We start from the raw sequence: 19,783 nt of genomic DNA on the forward strand, positions 1-19,783 counted from the left end.
ATTTCTTCTTACTTTTAGTATTCATCGTACCAATCATGCCATCAGCAGCATGAGACCCCGAAGGAGCAGCAGCGATTTGATTCGACTTAGGAAGATCTGGGATCTTCTCGTGCAACGTACCTGACTGAGTGTAAACTAAGTCAAGGTACTGGGCTTGAGCAATGACTTGCTCCTCAGTAACTACTCCGGCCTTAGCTACATCTTCAGTAATCTTCGGTAATAATGATTTTACAAACCATTTAGCTAAGATTTGGTCCGGGATAAAAACTTTCACTAAACGTCTTCGACGTCTCCATTCATGAATATGATCAGAAATATAAGTGGATGTCGATTGTTTTAATGAAGTTAATAACTCAGTACCATTATCGTATCTGACAGGCAACTGAAAATGAGTTAGGAACGAGGTAGCTAACTGGCTGAAATTGTAAAAAGAGGCCCGTGGTAACTCAATGTACCACTTGGCCGCGAGACCAATGAGCGTACGCTGGAAAAGACGTAAACGAATCGAATCATCTGAGATAGAATTTGAAGCACACCAGAGGTGGTAAGTCATCACGTGATTGGACGGATCCTATCCAGACTTACCTTCGAACTTGGGTATATCACTGGGCAACTTATTTGGCATTGGCGGCCAGAACAGAAGATATTGTATTGGATCGTTCGTTAGGCACGTCAAGTCGGGTAAATCCAAAGTTGCGATAAACGGTAACTGCTTGTTAGGATCTCTAAAACTCTAGGTCACAATACCAGTCCCAGGAGGAGGATATCCAGGATAACTTGGAACAGGAATCGTATTCGGGATATTATATCCTCCTGGAAAACCAGGATTAACCGGACCGTACTAGGGTTGTTGAGGTTGGTGATAAGTGTACCCAGGATACGGTTGATACTGGTAAACTGGTTGTTGGACAGCAGGACCGAATTGGTACTATCCCTGGTACTGTTGGTAGGTAAATTGAGGTTGACTTGTTACAACAGTACTTAAACCAGGCTGCCCTACAGGCATCTGGACCATGGTTTGAATCGTAGATCCGGACAACGGTACAGATGTATGAGGAGTGGTTGCAGAGACAGTAGAAATCGGAGCTGTTGATACTCCAGAAGTAAGTGCGGTAGGTGTTGCGGTAGTTGCAGCAGTCGTTTGAGATGGAGTACTAGGTACAATTGGCGGTTGAGTAACTACCGAAGTTACAGAAGTTTGAATATTTGACTGGATAGGTTGCGGTTGCTGGGGTGAACCAGAAACTATGGGTTGTCCAGTTTGAGGTACCAACTGTATACTTGGCTACAACACCTGTTGACCTTGTGATGGATCCCACACTATCATTCCAGGGTATTGACCCGTAACAGGTTGAGGATACTGAGATCCGTAACCGGATTGAGGATAGGATTGATAACTGAAAGGCACAGTTCCCATACCTTGAACATATGACTGACGTTGAGGTGGTTGATAACCTTGACTCGAGTATTGACCTTGAGGTTGATAACCTTGGGGTAAATACTGATACTGGGGTTGACCTTGACCTTGAGGTTGATACCCTTGAGGTTGATACCCTTGAGGTAAATATTGATACTGAGGTTGACCTTGGGGTACATATTGAGGCTGGGGTTGACCTTGAGGCATGTATTGTACTATGGGTACATACTGTCCTTGAGGTTGCCCCCCAGACACAATTTGTGTACCTTGAGGTTGCCCCCCAGGCGTTAACTGAGGCTGCCCCCCAGGCGGTAACTGGCCACCTTGAGGTTGAGAAACGGGAACTGAACCTGACATCATGTAAATGTCCCCTACACCCAACGGTTTATTACCATTGTTTCCAGCTAATAACCCATGATCAATGGGTTGAGGAGATGCCCCCGCAAAGGCACCAGAAAGTGACTGATACCCGGCGGGAACAGAAGGATCGCCGTGCAAAAAAGATTCAGGAGATTAAGTGAACACGGACGACTGACCAGACATATTTACAGGAGTATAAATATCTCCAGGTGGAAAAGGAGTACAAGGTGGAGAAAAACCTATCCCTGAGTTGTCTAAATAATTGGTTAACGAAAGGTACCAAGTAGTACTTCTAGGAGGATTGTAAAAGATAGATTCACGCTCCCTTAGATCAATAGTAGGTTGATCTTCAAGGATAGATACGCCTAATTCTTCCTTTGGAGCAAGTTCTTCAATAGCTATCAAACCAGTAGGAAGATTTTCGGTGATGACTCTTTCTACCCTAGGTGAATCTGGTGCACTAGAAGTTGGAGTAACAGGTTCAGATACTTCAGGTTCTTCGCCTATATCACTAGTAGATGAAAAACTACCAGCAAGCTCAGAAACTGCAACAACTTCAGGATTATAACCTGTTTCTAGACCTTGGTAATTTGGATGGACTACCAATGACGTTTCTCCTTCTTCAGGTGAACCTACTTTACTGCCACTAGGAGTACGCAGGTGATCTGATGGTGGACCTGAATAACTTCCTCTAGAGCACTATAAATACATGCATTGGGCCAAAGGGAGGGGAGGTTGAAAGTTGAACATTCCTAAGGGTAGATGCTGCTGGAATTAGGACTTCCTTGTAGAAGCTTGTGAGGAGAGATTACCATCTTTGCTTGTTTCCATTGGGAGGTGGGTGAGATGATCAGAGTAAAGGAGAACTCTTGTGGACCCTGGGAGGAGCTTGCACAACACCAAGGCTCAGGTTGTAATGGTTCCTTTTGTTACCTTTTAATACAAATTAGTCCATTCTTCTAAAAAATTTGTCATTTATGAGTTGTTTCATATACTCCTTGGTCTATATGTTAAATATGTTTTATTTTATTTGATATTCAGGTGCTATTTAATCGTTTGATTGTTGGTGAATGCAGGTTTCGAAGTGAAGGAGGAGCTCATCCGGATCAACGAAGCTGGACTACTACAACAGCGTTGGGTTACAGGTAGGATCTAAACACTTGATTTCTCATATTGTAAAAGCATATTTAGAGAAAGATTGCTCTTATTTGTCTTGTATGTCATTAGAAAGTCTTAGGCTTCTAGGGAGGTCGGTTGTGTCCGCATTAACGACTCTTTCCGCTTGACAAAATGTGGACTCCACTGGGGAATCCATGGATGTGTTTGATTTCTTTTTGATTTGATATTTTGATCTGAGAAAAATCACTTGTTTTCTGATTTTTGGCTGTCTAGCTGTGTATTTGGGTGGGTTAGCTTAGAGTCAATTTAGATTTTTATTTTTCTTAGCATTGCCAGCAGTACGCAGTCTCTGAGTTTGACACAGTGCGTACTTGTACGCACTGCGTCTTTGTGCACAGGGCGTACCCGCGCCTGTGTCAACAGATCGCCTGCGTACCCCTGTCAAATTTGAGAAAATTCCATTTTTCCTCTTTCTGCTCTTTAGATTTTGTTTTTACTGCCCAGATCCATCAGTTTACTGTCAGAGATCTTCACTTGAACTTTTCATGTTAGTGTCGAGGGTTTTGGTGGAATTCATAGGGATTTTTGCCTTAGGGTTTGATTTTTAACTGGTCCTGTAGTGACTTTGGCGTTAGAGGTTGTCAAACTTTGGATCTCCTTGGTTTTGATCAGTCCTCTTAGGAGTCGGGCCTGTCATAGAAGTCACCCTTGTGAGAGACCTACCTTTGTGTCTTCTCTTTGCGAATCTCGAAAAGTTTGTTTGTTAAAGCCTTGAATTCCATTCTTGAGAAAAAAGAACAAAAAGATTTCGATTTTGTTTTTTGATTAGTTTATGGTTCTGCATGAACTGATCCTTAGTTGCATTTTGACTGAGTAAAACATCCGGGAATTATCCTTGTAGGCTTTTGTCCTCATTATTTTTTGCTTTTTAGGTAAATTTCCTTTTGATTTGCTTTTGAGTGAATTTGATTTGATTGTCTTAGATTTGTTAAATTTTGTTTGATAAATAGTTTTTACTTGCTTTCTTAATATAGAAAAAACACAAAAATTCTTTTGGAAAAAGTTTGCTTTGGTAGCATTTGTAAACTTTTGGGAGAAAAAGGAAATTTCGTAGAGTAATTAGTGGTCATGAGTTGTCTATTTTGAAAAGATAAAGAGATTATTTCTTTGATTGTCTTTACTAAGAAAGTTGTTTTCTATAAAATTTGCATTTTCCAACTCTCTTAGTTAGGAGATTCATTGAAAAAAGAAAAGTAGTGTAAATCATCTTAGGTGCATCTTTGTAGTGGTTGCGAATCGAGTCTACACACCACCAGTTTCATCTCCACTACCTTTTTGTCTTTAAGAAAAACCATAAAATTAACGCTTAAAGTAAAATCAACTTAGTAACTTTTATTTACTAGGGCTCTGAAACACCAATTTAGATCAGGCTAGTGTCTTGGAGTAGGAGAGTAATAAACTCTCCAAGACAACAAAACCAAACAAGTAGCTTATCTTGTGATAGAATAAATCCAATTGTTTCATTTGTACTCTGGGAAAGCTCCTCTTAAAGGAGAAGCACGAGCTCGTGTCCAAACCAGTGAGGAGATCAATCCTCCCTCGTTGGGAACAACGCCAGACACGCACGTATTACAAACGGTAAACCTCGGATTAACCATTGTCGAGGAGCCAGGGGTCACTTGTCGGTAAACCTTGGATTATTGTCAAGGAGCTGGCAAGGGGATTGAGCTTGATACTCTACCCTTGCGTGCTTTCGGAGTGTAGACTGTTCCCCCAGGTGCATTTGTTGCTATTGGTAACCTTAGTGACCATTATCTTTAGGATTCTACCGAGGTGACGGTGGAGGGAAGATCCCACTGTACCTGGAGCAGACGTCGGCTAGACTCACTTGGATTTTCCGGGGGATTCACTTCACTCGAGACGGTTAAAGTGGAGGAACTTGTGCCAGTCTATTCATTAAGTAGGTTGTCGGGGTAATTGTTCCACCCGCCACTTCTGTACTGAATCCGGCGATGTTGGGTTTCATCTCCAACTAGCGTTTTTGGTCCGGAAGGCTACTGTTTGTGCTTGGTTTGACGCCCTAGATTCTTTAGGCATGTGATTCAAATCTGTTTGGTTTTTTAGAGACTTTATGTGGTTTGCTTTGAGATTTTACTTTGTTTGCGTGCGTAGTAGTTAAAAGAATCTGTTTCACTAAAAAATGTCACCATGACTATTTGCAGTTAGTATGGCTCCATCCACTGTCATACTATCCTCCTTGGCAAGTCTCATGCCTCTGCTCTTCATGTCAAACTTCAAGAAAGAGAGAAAAGTCATTAAAAGTTAATTATCTCTGGTACGCAGTTTCTCTTAGCCTTACCTGCGTGTACGCAACCAAAGTTCACAATACCTGCGTACTTGTACGCTCTGTATGTAAAGGGGTGGGTGCGTACTCCTGTAAAGGTCAAAAGGCACAAGTTTCACTCTAAAAAAGTTACTTGTGGTCTTTTCTAGACTCTTCTAGAAGCTTGTTTGACGTGTATGAAGTGCCTCCAGATGGTTCATGTATCCCTACCAAAGAGGAACTTATCCCATCAAGAGGGGAGCTATCCCATCCAAAGAGGGGCTTATCCCATTGATGGTGGACCTGAATAACTTCCTCTAGAGCACTATAAATACAAGCATTGGGCCAAAGGGAGGGGAGGTTGAAAGCTGAACATTCCTAAGGGTAGATGCTGGTGGAATTAGGACTTCCTTGTAGAAGCTTGTGAGGAGAGATTACCATCTTTGCTTGTTTCCATTGGGAGGTGGGTGAGATGATCAGAGTAAAGGAGAACTCTTGTGGACCCTGGGAGGAGCTTGCACAACACCAAGGCTCAGGTTGTAATGGTTCCTTTTGTTACCTTTTAATACAAAGTAGTCCATTCTTCTCAACAATTTGTCATTTATGAGTTGTTTCATATACTCCTTGGTCTATATGTTAAATATGTTTTATTTTATGTGATATTCAGGTGCTATTTAATCGTTTGATTGTTGGTGAATGCAGGTTTCGAAGTGAAGGAGGAGCTCATCCGGATCAACGAAGCTGGACTACTACAACAACGTTGGGTTACAGGTAGGATCTAAACACTTGATTTCTCATATTGTAAAAGCATATTTAGAGAAGGATTGCTCTTATCTGTCTTGTTTGTCATTAGAAAGTCTTAGGCTTCTAGGTAGGTCGGTTGTGTCCGCACTAACGACTCTTTCCGCTTGACAAAATGGCGACTCCGCTAGGGAATCCATGGATGTGTTTGAGTTCTTTTTGATTTGATATTTTGATCTGAGAAAAATCGCTTGTTTTCTGATTTTTGGCTGTCTAGCTGTGTATTTGGGTGGGTTAGCTTAGAGTCAATTTATATTTTTATTTTTCTTAGCTTTGCCAGCAGTACGCAGTCTCTAAGTTTGACACAGTGCGTACTTGTACGCACTGCGTCTTTGTGCACAGGGCGTACCCGCGCCTGTGTCAACAGATCACCTGCGTACCCCTGTCAAATTTGAGAAAATTCCATTTTTCCTCTTTCTGCTCTTTAGATTTTGTTTTTACTTTGTTTTTACTGCCCAGATCCATCAGTTTACTGTCAGAGATCTTCACCTGAACTTGTCCTGTTAGTGTCGAGGGTTTTGGTGGAATTCATAGGGATTTTTGCCTTAGGGTTTGATTTTTAACTAGTCCTGTAGTGACTTTGGCGTTAGAGGTTGTCAAACTTTGGATCTCCTTGGTTTTGATCAGTCCTCTTAGGAGTCGGGCATGCACCCTTTGCTCAATCTCTGTTTCTAAGTGTGTTTTCTGCAGAATTGGTCATAAATATGAATTCTTAATTGCTCGTGTTTGCACGGACTCTCTCATTACGAATGCTGTTTAGGAATTGTTAATTGCTCCTAGATAATATTCTCACATTTTCCCTCTATCAACATAGTGAAAGATCCTTGACTACCTTTCATTTCCTGATTTCATGCCGTCGATTCCTAGATTTGAAGATTTGTTTCCTAGATACCTGTCTGGCTCTGTAGCATTACCTCCTCCCCAACAAACACTTTCAGCAGTACACAATCATTGACTCCATTGCCCAATGGTCTAAGCTATTCTGAAAACTGCATATCAGTTCTATTTGAAATCATCATGCAACCAAATTTAAAACAAAACCCTGTACATCATAGCTAGCCTAAAATTACACCAAAACAAAGTTAAATCATAAAGAGAGAGCCCTCTATGGTTGCAGGTAGGCTAGGACCTGTAGCTAAAAGATTGGTTAGTGGTTACCTCGGCCGTATTCCCTTAGGAGTCAAAGGGAACAACCTGAGTGATAACAGAACAATGCACTCCCTTCATCTCCTTATAAATCCACATGAAGGCACCTAGGTGTTTTTTTAGTAGGCTACATAGTTCCTTCTCCTGGGAAGTGGATAGGGATGGATTGATTTTCAAGGTTCTTTCTGGGCCGAACTCTATATTCTTAACATGGAGAGAAGTGGAGTCAGCTGGATAGAGATCAATTGAGGGGTTGTTTTGGGTTTCTCTTACTATGTCCTCTAATGGTGATACACTAGGAGGTGGATTCTGAATCATATTTTCAATCATATCATCCTCATCTTGTTGTTTTCCCCCCATGGTGATTTCCAATGCACAAAGCTGTGCAGAATAGACTTCATCCTCATCTTCCTCCTCTAACCAGAGAGGTGATCATGTTCTATCAAGGGTTGGGCAATAGGATATAGGATTAACTGCTTGGACATATGCCCATTCTTTATGGTCATGTTCCTAGCTTGACAGCTGATGTAGGCATCAACAATAGCCAACCAGGGTCTTCCCAGAATGAGAGGATACCTAGTGAGCTTCACCTTTGGCTAGAGAACTAAGAAATAAACAAGGTACTCCCAAGAATCAATGGAGACCATCACATCTTCCACAATCCCCCCAAGGGTCATGGTGGAGTGATCTACTAGCTATAGCATGGTTGTGGTCTTCCTCAAGGAGCCCTAGAAGTTAAGTTTCAGAATTGTGTCCTTTGTCATCACATTAATGGTAGCTCCCAAATTAATCAAGGTATGTGGGATCATGGTGCCATTAATGTGGACATCAACTACTGGGCTTCCAGGTTCCAGATATTTTGGATAGATTACCTGCCCTAACATCAAGTCGGACAGTTTCCCTATGACATTGATGGTTGGGGCATCTCTCTTGTGCCTTCTTGGATGCCTAAAGCACTTCTCTTTGATAAAACTATTGTAGATAGGAACATCTTTTGTGGCTTGGAGAAGTGGTATCCTCACACATAAATGTTTCAATTCTCCCAGGAGTTCAGTTTCTTCTAGGGTAGGCTAGACTATCAAGGATAGTCTATCAGGAAAGGGTGGAATTGCTTTAGGTTCACTTTCCTCTTTATCTTCCTCAACCTCCCTAGGTGAAGGTTGGATATCTGGGAGAACTTTCCTAGATCACAAATTAATTTCCTAAATCTCCACAGCATAAGTTGGGCATGATGGCTCCCCACTATACACTTATTGAGACTGTTTGTTGTTTGGGCTTAGATTTGACTGGGTAGGCGTTTGGGGTTTCTTTGGTGGTTTAGGAGGTAATGGTTGTGGTTTGGCAGGTGGTGGAGGCAAAAGAGTGGGAAAAGAGTTGTATTGGGGCTTCCACCCCTGATGAGGTGCATTCCACTGAGGTTGTGGCTGAGTATAGGATTGAAATGAATGGGTGGCTAGTTGGGCATGATATTGAGATGTGAATGACCAAGGAGGAGGTGTGGACTAGGAAGGATGAGCAAGGGGGCCCCAATAAGGTATGGAATTGACTTGTTTGGGGTTGTAGTATGCCTGAGATGTCCCTTGCATCCCCTGCTGCTATGGTCTAGGTCCATGTGGCCTCCTTTGGTTTATGTAATAGAGCTGTTTAGTGACTCCCTTAGCCCCTTGACATACAACTTTAAGTCCAGGTAAGGAAGGGTACTTATCTATAGAATGATTTTCTTCACAGACTAAACAAACCTCTATAGAGTTCAATGGGCATTCATTCCTAGGATGCCTCCTGGTGCATCTAGGGAAAAAAATGGCCAAAGCCCTCTCTACTTCCTCTTATTTCCTTTTGATATAGGTATCCATTTGCATGGAAAGAGTCTGCAATGTCTCACTCTTGAAGTCTTCCAACATGTTTCCAATTTCTCCTTTAATGGATGAGTTAGAGGAAGAGGTACTGGCTATGGGTTGACTCCCCCTACCTTTCTTTCTAGTTTCTCTAGAATGGTTTCTAAAAACAATATTTATGTCATCATAGGATAGTTGGTAGATGTCTCCCCTGGCCATTAGATGGAGGGTGTCTAAAATATCTTCCCGAATTCCCCTAAGTAGGACCAACATTAGAGACTCACGGTCAAGTGTACACCTGACCCTTTTGTAACTGAGATGGAACCTCTCTTCATAGTCCTCCAAGGACTCATCACTTCCTATGGTCATTCGGAAAATTTCTTCTTTAGTATCTTTTGACCTACAATAGTCTCGATACTTGTTGTTAAAGGCTTGCTGCATCTGAGCCCAAGTTGCAATGCTATTGTCAGGTAATCCCATGAACCAGTGCAGTGCTACATCCTTGAGAGTAGAAGGGAATATTTTCAACTTTTTCTCATCTTCTGCATAGTCATAGGTTCGATAGATAATAGAAAACTCAAACAAAAAGGTGTCAGGAACTTCTGTAGTCAGACCATGGAAATGAGGTAGGGTGGAAGGGCTTATATTCTTCATTTTGGTGTCCCCATTAGTCTCTCGAATGGGAAAGGTACCCTCTATTCTCTCTCCATTCCCCGTAGCATTTCTATTTTTAGCCATTAGCTCCAAAGTGTTGGAAATAATACTAAGAGGGGGAGGGGGGGTGATTCAATATTATCAAATCAAACACTTTTTCATTTCCATACTCAGATTCATATATGCTACTTCAGTTAACGGAAACCGCATGTACACGCAACTATGTCTAATGCAACTAGCGTATATCCAGTAAACTTATGATTCAGTTAATCCATTAAATTTCGATCTTTAACTAGTGCATCAGAAATTTATTAACCATATGAATAATAAACAGGTGCAATAAAATATAACAGATCGTCACACATAAGAAGCACACATGAACACCATGATATAAGGTGGAAACCCAATGTGGGTGAAAACCACCTGCTACAATTTGTCTCTATCTTCTTTTAATAAGAAACTTCTTTTTACAATATTTATGTACTAGAGCAGTCTTATACCAGTACGCAGGCTTCTACCTGCAGAAGGCTACAACCTCCTCTCATTTTCTAGCTGCTACTAGAAGGGAGCTACAACCCCCTTAGCTCTTGTACTGGTTGATGTACAAGTACGTAGGTGCTGACATATAGAAGGCTACAACCTTCTCTTTCTTCCTCCAAGTACCATGTTTCATAAATTTTCAGACTGGATACTCATGGAACACAACATCATAATATGAAGGCCATGTTTCATCCAATTTTCATACTAGACCCATCAATATCATTGAGGCACAAAATAAATCATCACCGAACACAGAATCACTGAAACCCTGTCAACAAAATGTAGTCACCAGAACACAGAGCAGAACACAGAACTCTGCAACAATATTCAGACCCAACTGTATCATTAGAAATCATGCATCAGGGTGCATACGCTACTTGGAAGAACCAAACCACCGTGTATACACAACTTCACCAAAGTGAACCAGCGTATATGTTATCAAATACTTACTTATAACTTCGCTGCACTTCCTAATTTCAGACATACCTAGATCATTACATATACAAGGATAATACGTGTGTTAGCAACCAGATCTAGTCTATTAGACCATATAAAGATAAGTCATTATGATCCTGATCCATTTTTGGATCTCATCCATCAACACTGAAGCTAGACACAATCAACCAGTAAACAATCACCAGAACTCAGACTTTGCATCAACAACCAGAACCACCTGTAACTTCCAACATCATAGCTTATATGGTATACGCTATTTAGATGTATCTAACCTAGGTATGTACGTGTTTTTATCAAAGTCAACCAGAGTATACATTTGTAAGTATTCATTCATGATTTGCAGCTATTCCAAACTTGAGTTATACCTAGATCATGACATTTATAGAACATTATATGTGTCAGTATACATATCTAGAATAAGCATGATTAAACTATATAGAGATGATTCATTCCAAGCCATTAGATCCCGATCTATCCTTAGATCTTGTTCTCCATCAACCACTGAGATTCCTCCTTGGCTCAGATCAAGAAAAGCATCATGAACCCATAACCTGCATACTGAATCTCATCTTTCATTAGATATTCAAGACTTTTGAGTGCCTTTGCCTAGTGATCTTCTCCTCCTTTTATAGTCTTAGGCCTTAATCAATACCATGGTCCAAAAGCACTTAGAACTAATACCGTGGACCAAATACCTGGGGTCAACACATCAGACAAGATACCTTGGACCAATACCATGGATCACAATACCATGGTCCAAATACCATAGACCAAAACCAAATGTACGTGCCTTTCCTTTCATGAAAGTGCATGTATACGTATACGCGCCTTTTGATCGGCTATCCCGTGTGTATAGGTGACTTTTTCAAAGGGAACCTACATATACCTCCTTTTCTTTTATTCTCAGAGCTTGAACTGTGATATGTCATTTGAGTAAGTTTTCATCAAGGACAATACCTGTATCATAATGCCAACAATCTCCCCCTTTGGACTTGATGGTAAAGTTAACTTGCCATATTGAGAACTATCATCTTAATGAATTGTCATTGTACATTACATCTGAACTAATTCCTTTGAGCTGCCCTACATCCCATGTATTCTGTCACATCTGATATCTCTTCTATAGATTCATCTAGTTACATATAAGTGAGTTGATCTACTATAAGTGGGTTTCCATCAAGTACAACACATGCATCATAATGCCAAAAATCTCCCCCTTTGGACTTCATGGCAACAACCATACCAAGTCACTCTCCCCCTTTGACATCGAGGGAAAAGGGCGGACCAAGATATTCTCTTCCTTGATATACATTCCATTATCCATACTCCCCTTGAGTACCTGTTGAAATCTTTGATTGAGCTCCCCCTTTGTATATGCCAATATGTACCAATCTGTCCATGTTCCCTCTGCTGAAATCTTTGATTGAGCTCCCCCTTTGTATATGCCAAGATGTACCAATCTGTCCATGTTCCCTCTGAGTATATCCTAAAATCTCCGCTCTATTGAAGTGTGCTGTTCATGCTCCCCCTAACTGTAAGCAAGGTCTACAAAAAGATGTTCTACAAGAAGAACATGACCCTATACATCATAAATGAACTTCCTATCACCAAATACTCATACATACTTCCATCTCTCAACCAAGTGGCGATATACCAAGATTGACTCATCCACCCAACCAGGTGGGGATATACCAGATACCAATTGTTTATACATGACTGAAATATTACATCATCCTTCCCATGCATATTGGGGGTACAAATTACATCATATGACCAAAAGGGATTCATCAAATGACTACAATAGATAGAGACAAACTATTACATCATGAGTCTTGATATGACCTTTACATTGAATGATATACATGACATTTATAATAGAGACCAAATATCAAACAAGACCATGATAGTCATCAGCAACTATCATACACACTGTATGATCTGCTCCATCAACATCATCCAGACCAGCAACTTGTATATGTCCATTAGTGTAGAAGTCATCAACCTGTAACAAGGTATGTCTACATATAGATATCAACTCATCCTTTTGAAAATTATCATAGCCTTTCATGAATGAATTCTGCATATGACATACAAAATCATTCACATTATATCATATGTGAAAAACATCATAGCCATCTCATCATCATCAAGATCTGCATGATCTTATATACATTCCATGCATCATCACTCAGGGGCATCCCTCATCTGCATCAATCAACATATGTGAGTATCAATGTATCATCAACAATGCAACTTTGAGTAATCATCCATGTATCAAGCATACTGTATATAGCACTGTGTATCTTGATATCAAGATCTTTTGCCAAGGCTTCTTGATATCATCAACAATAACAATCCTCATCCATGTGAACGCCAAGAAGTATAGGAATCATGCATCATAGCTGTATTATATGATCCTTATCAAGATGTGTATTCAAGGTTTGTACTTCTCCTTATCCATATGAAGATCACCATGTAAGCAACATATATGCATCATCAGAGAATCAACCACAAATATGATCTGAACATCAACTAAGTACCCCAAGAATCACATGAGATTTTTTCATGGACAACTCATAGCAAGATGTATCATTTAGCCATATAAGCATCATCACCAAGGACTTCTAACCATAATGCCAACAATGCATTATTCAAAGCATATGCTCCCCTTGAACCTATGCCATCTATTCACTGTCAAATCTAATCATGCCTATATCATCATCATCAAGTTAGGATCAAAAAAATCTTATGAGTACTAAGACATTTTCACACATCATCAGCAGATTGTAACCATAAACAGATCAAATAATGGACTAAATCATATCAGACCCTTTTTCCTGAGTCTGTCCCACTACTTTTCCTCAAACTAATATATACGTGACTATGCAGTGTCTAACTCGCGTATATATGTGACTTCTCTTTATGAAACTTGCATATGAGATTTAGAACATGGAAGTTTCACACTTTCAACTCCCTCTGAGTCTGTTATGTCTATACATTGTGTTGTGCCACATATTTCTAACTGTACTTCCTTCTTTTTCCATATCTTCAAGTGTGATGAGGTTTTCTCCTTTTGGTATGGTGCCCGTACTTTGTTCTTGCATTCCTTTGCTATATGTCGAAGCTTGTTACACGCATAACATCTTACATGTTTCATATTCCTTCTGTAGCAATCAATAGCTTTGTGACCAAACATATTGCAAGAAAAATAATATCCCTTAAAGTACCTGGAACGTGATGATCTTTCTTTCTAATGGTCTTGAACCATTTTACTTCTGCATCTGGCTGCAACATGTCCAATATTATGACATACATAACATTCAACATTATTCATCGGAGGGAATAATCGTCTATCACTTCCAAAGTTAGGAGCAAAAGTTTTTCTTTGAGGAATTTCTTTCCTTCGTTGTTGATGGGGTTGACCTCTCATCTCCTTGTTGAGCATTTCAGATTTTGTATTAGGGTTCCTTGTCTTACTTTGTGAACTATATTCACCTTCAATAGATTCATGAAAACCAAGGCCAGTGTTGATAGTATGAGACCTTTGACTACTAAGAATATCATCCAAGATCTTAGTACTATCTTGAAATCATAAGAGCTTATCCTTTTCTTCTAAGTTTTCTTTTAGAATATTTACCTCAACCTGATGTTGCTCTTCCTTTTCAAGATATTGCTTCTTCATGTTTCCTTTAGCTTTTCTTCCTTCTTCCAACTGATGTCTTAATTCAAGAACTTCATTTTCTTGTTTTTCAAGAGCTTGGAGTAGTTCTTTATTCTGCTTATTTGATTCTTCAAGATCTTCTTTTACTGAGAGGATCTTAGCTTCAAGACTTCCATAGTAACTGGATCTATCTCTGAGTTTCTTGATTATTTTGCTCCTTTCATTTACTTCATTTCGTAATGATGTCACTTCATCTTCTAACTTTTGACATTGATCTTCCTTTTCCTTGAATAGCTTCCTTACCTTGTTTCCTTCCTCTAGTTGAGCTTTTAGTTTGGTAGCTTCTTCTTTGAGGGCACATTCCCTTTTGTTCAATAGATCTTGTTGATCTCTAATTTTGTCTGTAAACCTTTCAAACTCTGCCTCTACTTGATATCTTTTTTTCTAAACCATAAGAGCAAATTCAGTTCTTTCGCTATCACTTTCATCATCTTCAAATGGATAGAGAAATGTATCACCAGACGATAACAAATTCATACCTGATAGTTCTTTTGCTTGTTCATCTTCATTCTGAAGTGATTCTCAATCCAAAGTGTTTCTTCCACATATTTCCCAATTGATTCTCCCACTGTCATAGTTCCTTTGAGATTTCTTCTTCTTCTGAGGCACTTTCTTCTTTACCTTCCTTCCCATTGTTCTACGGATCTCCTTCAAGCAATCAAGCTTCTACCAAAGGAATTGCTTTGATACCAATTGTTGGAAATAATATTGAGAGGGGGTGGGGGTGAACCAATATTATCAAATCAAACACTTTTTCATTTCCATACTCAGATTCATATACGCTACTTCAGTTAAGGGAACCCACATGTACAAACAACTGTGTCTAATGCAACTAGCATATATCTAGTAAACTTATGATTCAATTAATCCATTAAATGTTGATCTTTAATTAGTGCATCAGAACTTTATTAACCATATGAATAGTAAACAGGTGCAATAAAACAGGACAGTTCATCACACATAAGAAGCACATATGAACACCATGATATAAGGTGGAAACCCAATGTGGGTGAAAACCACCTACTGCAATTCGTCTTTATATTCTTTTAATAAGAAACTTCTTTTTACAATATTTCTGTACTCGAGTAGTCTTATACCAGTACGTAGGCTTCTACCTGTAGAAGGCTACTTTTATATACCTAGGGGGGATAATATGGGGTACCAAGGGAGGCACCCAAGGTAACAATGTAATAATGGGATGGGCCATAGTAATAAATAAGGTGGTTAATCCATATTATGTAAGGGACCACAAGTAGTTAGTTATAAAGTAATGGGCCCATGGTATTAGTTTGATGGTATGAGGGAACCATGGTAATGACCCATGGTATTGTATGTATGAGGCCTATATAGAGGCTAGAGACTCCAAATGGAGAGATGTCAAGGAATATTGTATGAACAGGAATATGGCTTGTGGAGTGCTCTCCTTCCTTAAGGAGTGAATGTATGGTGTTGCCCTGCCTTAAGGGTTTGATCAATAACGGATCTTTTCATATTATTTCTGGGTTTATTTGCATCGTCTTATATTTTTATATCATATCTATAATATTTATGGGTTATATCTATAACAAGTGGTATCAGAGCACTTTCTTGGGCAAAAGTGGAGATTTTTTTTTTTTTTTTGCAGGATTTCGGGGGTGGCGAGTTTGTAGATCAGATCTGTATGTTTTGGTGCAGGATCTACAAAATATAATTGTATATCTAGATTATTTGTGAAAAAATAGCCTATTTAAAAAAAATCGGTTGAATCGGAGTTCGGATGAAGGAGATATCGCTGATCTAAAAATCAGTGGGGTTGCAGACAATTTTTCAGGGCCACGAGTTTGCGGCGCAGATATGGATGTCCTAGTGCAATATTTATAAAATCTAATTGTAGATTTGGAATCTTTGTGAAAAAGTACCTAATTTCAAAAAAACAATTAGTCGAATCAGAGTCCGGATGAGGAAGATATTACTGATTTAAAATCAGCTCTTTTTTCAGAATTTTTGGGTGACGACGGGAGAGTTGCAGCGCAGATTTGAAATTCTAGTGCCTGGATCAGGATTTCTATCACATGGGTAGATGCAGAATGATTGTTCCATTTCCAAAAATAGGTCATAATAGGGATTCTAAGCAATATTTACTAAACTGTGACAATTTCAAATTTTCTCCAAGTAAGTGAATTTTTTCAGAACCCTCTTCATGGCGGTATGTTTTACAGGAAAAGATAATGGTCCTACTATTGAAGAATACATAAAAAAACACAAGTCATTATGGGCACATAATTGGAGAACTTTTGTAGTGTTTAATTTTGAAGATGAGGCAGCCACATGGTGGGGATTACTTAACCAAAAGAAGTGTTCCAACCTACCCGATGAAGAATTTGAAAAATTACTTTTAGACAGATGGTCTCATGCCAGAAAACAAGATAAGGAGAAACATGTGGGGCTATTTCCTACTGGTATATCCTTATTGCAGGTTCATGGATTGATTTAGAAGGAGAAAATCATTGTGTCTATAAATCCGAGTTGCAAGCAAAATCTCATAAATGTTAAATTTGGCAAAAAAATTGCAAATTCCAGCAAAACACATTGAAAACACACAAGTGGATGATGAGAATGTTCAAGTATACAAGGATTTGGAGATTTCTATGGATAAGTATGTGTTTCATAGTGATTTTTATGCTTCATATATGGATAACATGGATGTTGTTTTGGGATACCCTTGGATGGAATCAGTGGGTACTATCGATATTAATCTACAAAAGAAATTACTGAAGCTCTCGTATAAAAAGAAGAAAATTACATTACAGGATATTTCCATTAATAAACAGGTAGAGTCCAAGGAGGCTGAAGCAGAAGATGTTCCAGGGTCTGACATATTAGATGATGAGCCAGTGATGATAGACAATCAAACACAAACAGAGGCTGAAGCAGAAAAGGTTACAGGTGTTGATACATCAGAGAAGGGCTCAGTCGTTGAAGTAATATTGAATGATAAGACACCACAGCAGGCACCACAACATGTACCAGATAACAGTCAGGCTCCCATGAGGGGTGAATTAAAGAAAAAACCATCTTGTGTTAAAACTTCAACATATCATCGCCCACATCAGCCCGCAAGGCAACCATCAAGATGTCAACCAATTAGCCACATGGACAACAACCCCCGTAGGACACATAGAGAGGAGCGAAGATCCACCTACTACACATCAACACAGAAGATCTACCACACTCAACTTCCATCTCAAGCGAGCGAGGCACTAGCGAGACCAAGGGTTCACCTTTCTCTTGGATGGCTAGATGCAAGTGCATGGTACCAGTGGACTACTCTTTTAAGTAGATCTTATTATTTGTGTTCTTCCCATGTTTCGGGGACGAAACATGCTAAGGGGGGTGGAATGTTATATACCTAGGGGGGATAATATGGGGTACCAAGGGAGGTACCCAAGGTAATAATGTAATAATGGGGTGGGCCATATTAATAAATAAGGTGGTTAACCCATATCATGTAAGGGACCACAAGTAGTTAGTAATAATGTAATGGGCCCATGGTATTAGTTTGATGGTATGAAGGAACCATGGTAATGACCCATGGTATTGTATGTATGAGGCATATTGTTATGAAACTAGCTCAAGAAAAGATAGAAAGAATAGATCAACACCTTAGAATTCAGCCTCTTCGAGGGGGCAACCTCCTTTACATTACATAAATGCACAATTATTGGATGATACAAACGAAAATACCTCCTTTCTATATATAGGAGTCTAAGGGGTCATAACATATTCAGAGCCGACATAACAATAATAATGTAAGGGCACAATAATAATAATAGTGGGCTTCTATCGGGCACAATAGTAACAATATGGGCACTACATGGGTACATCAATATAATAAGTGGGTTTTACTAATAACAATAAGGGGTTACACTAGTAGTATAGGGGCCTAACATGCCCCTCTCCTTCAAAAAACGTTGTCCTCAACGCTTGAGTAGTTCTTGATGCTTCTGTATAAAATTCTTGTCCTCGCACGTGGAATCTTCAGCGGGTAAGTTCTTCCACTTGATGAGATACTCTAAAATTGATCGATTTCGTAGCTGTCGGGTTCTTGTTTCTGTGACTGCTCCAGGTTCCAATATGATTTTTCCTTCGTCTTCAATTTCAGGCAATATTGTTTGAATTGGGATCTTTTGCAACTTTTGAATAAGTGCCCATACTTCTTCGTCCTTCTTCCATTCATCTCTTGCTTCGTTTATCCAATCTAGTTGGATAATAGAAATAGCCCAAAGCAATGCTTCCACATCCTTATCCTTGAAGAGTCTTCCCATTCGGTAAGGTCGCCATTTTTTAAGTGCATGTAGTATTGCTAATATTTCTTTCTCATAAACAGCTTGCTTGAGATGTAGCAGTAAAAATACCCAATCACCTACATCAAAACATTTTTCACTATGATGTTGATCTACCTGTTGTTTCATTTGATTTTGCATGAAAGTGGCCTTATCCTTTAAAAGTTGGAGAACTTGCTGTTGATGCTTGATGTGATCTTTCACTTCTTGAATCTTTTTCTTCTTGATATGTCCTTCTATATCTAGAGTTTGAGGAGTGGTAATTTCTTCCAATCCTTTACAAGATATGGTCGGATTCATTTCTTGATGCTCGATGTGATCTTTCACTTCTTGAACATTTTTCTTCTTGATATTTCCTTCTATCTTGATAGTTTGAGGAGTGGTAATTCCGACCAATGAATTAGAAGATATGGTTGGATTCATTTCTTCTTTCTTGATGTGATATTTCACTCCTTGCACCTTTTTCTTCTTGATATCTCCTTCTATCTTGAGATTTTGAGGAGTGGTCATTCTTGCCAATAGTTTACAAGATATGGTCTGATTCATTTCTTCTTTCTCTGGGGTTGGGTCCTGGCATATATCCTCTTCTTTCGATGTTTCTTGATTCTTTTCTTCCTCCTCTTCATACTCTATTTAAAATAATTTCTTCTTAGCACACTTATGACCTTTAGTGCATTTGCTATCACAATTCTAACAAAGCCCTTTTTCTCTTTTTTCTTCCAATTGTTGTGGTGTAACCCTTGTAGGTTGTGGAAGACTAGGAGAAACAACACTTCCCTCTTTATAGTTGTGAGGGGTAGACTTCCTTGTTGCCATAATTTTACTTACCAATATGTCACAAAGCCCTTTTACTCTTTCCAATGGTTGTGGTCTTGCTCTAAAGAAGGTGTTTCTCTTTGTATCCTCATAATGTGCTATCATTTCCTCCATGAGAATTGACCACGTAACAAGTTTTTTACGAGAAAAAATCCCTTTATACCATAAAAATTTATCCGGTTCTAAATATGAAGATGCAATACATACCTTTTGTAACAGTGGTACACCATGTAGATCAAAATATTGCTCCATCTGAAGTATCCAATTTACCGG

The sequence above is a fragment of the Pinus tabuliformis genome, chromosome 6 (assembly GCF_031772625.1).
Source record: "Pinus tabuliformis cultivar Carrire ecotype Pingquan chromosome 6, CPIR1, whole genome shotgun sequence".
Taxonomy (NCBI): Eukaryota; Viridiplantae; Streptophyta; class Pinopsida; order Pinales; family Pinaceae; genus Pinus; species Pinus tabuliformis.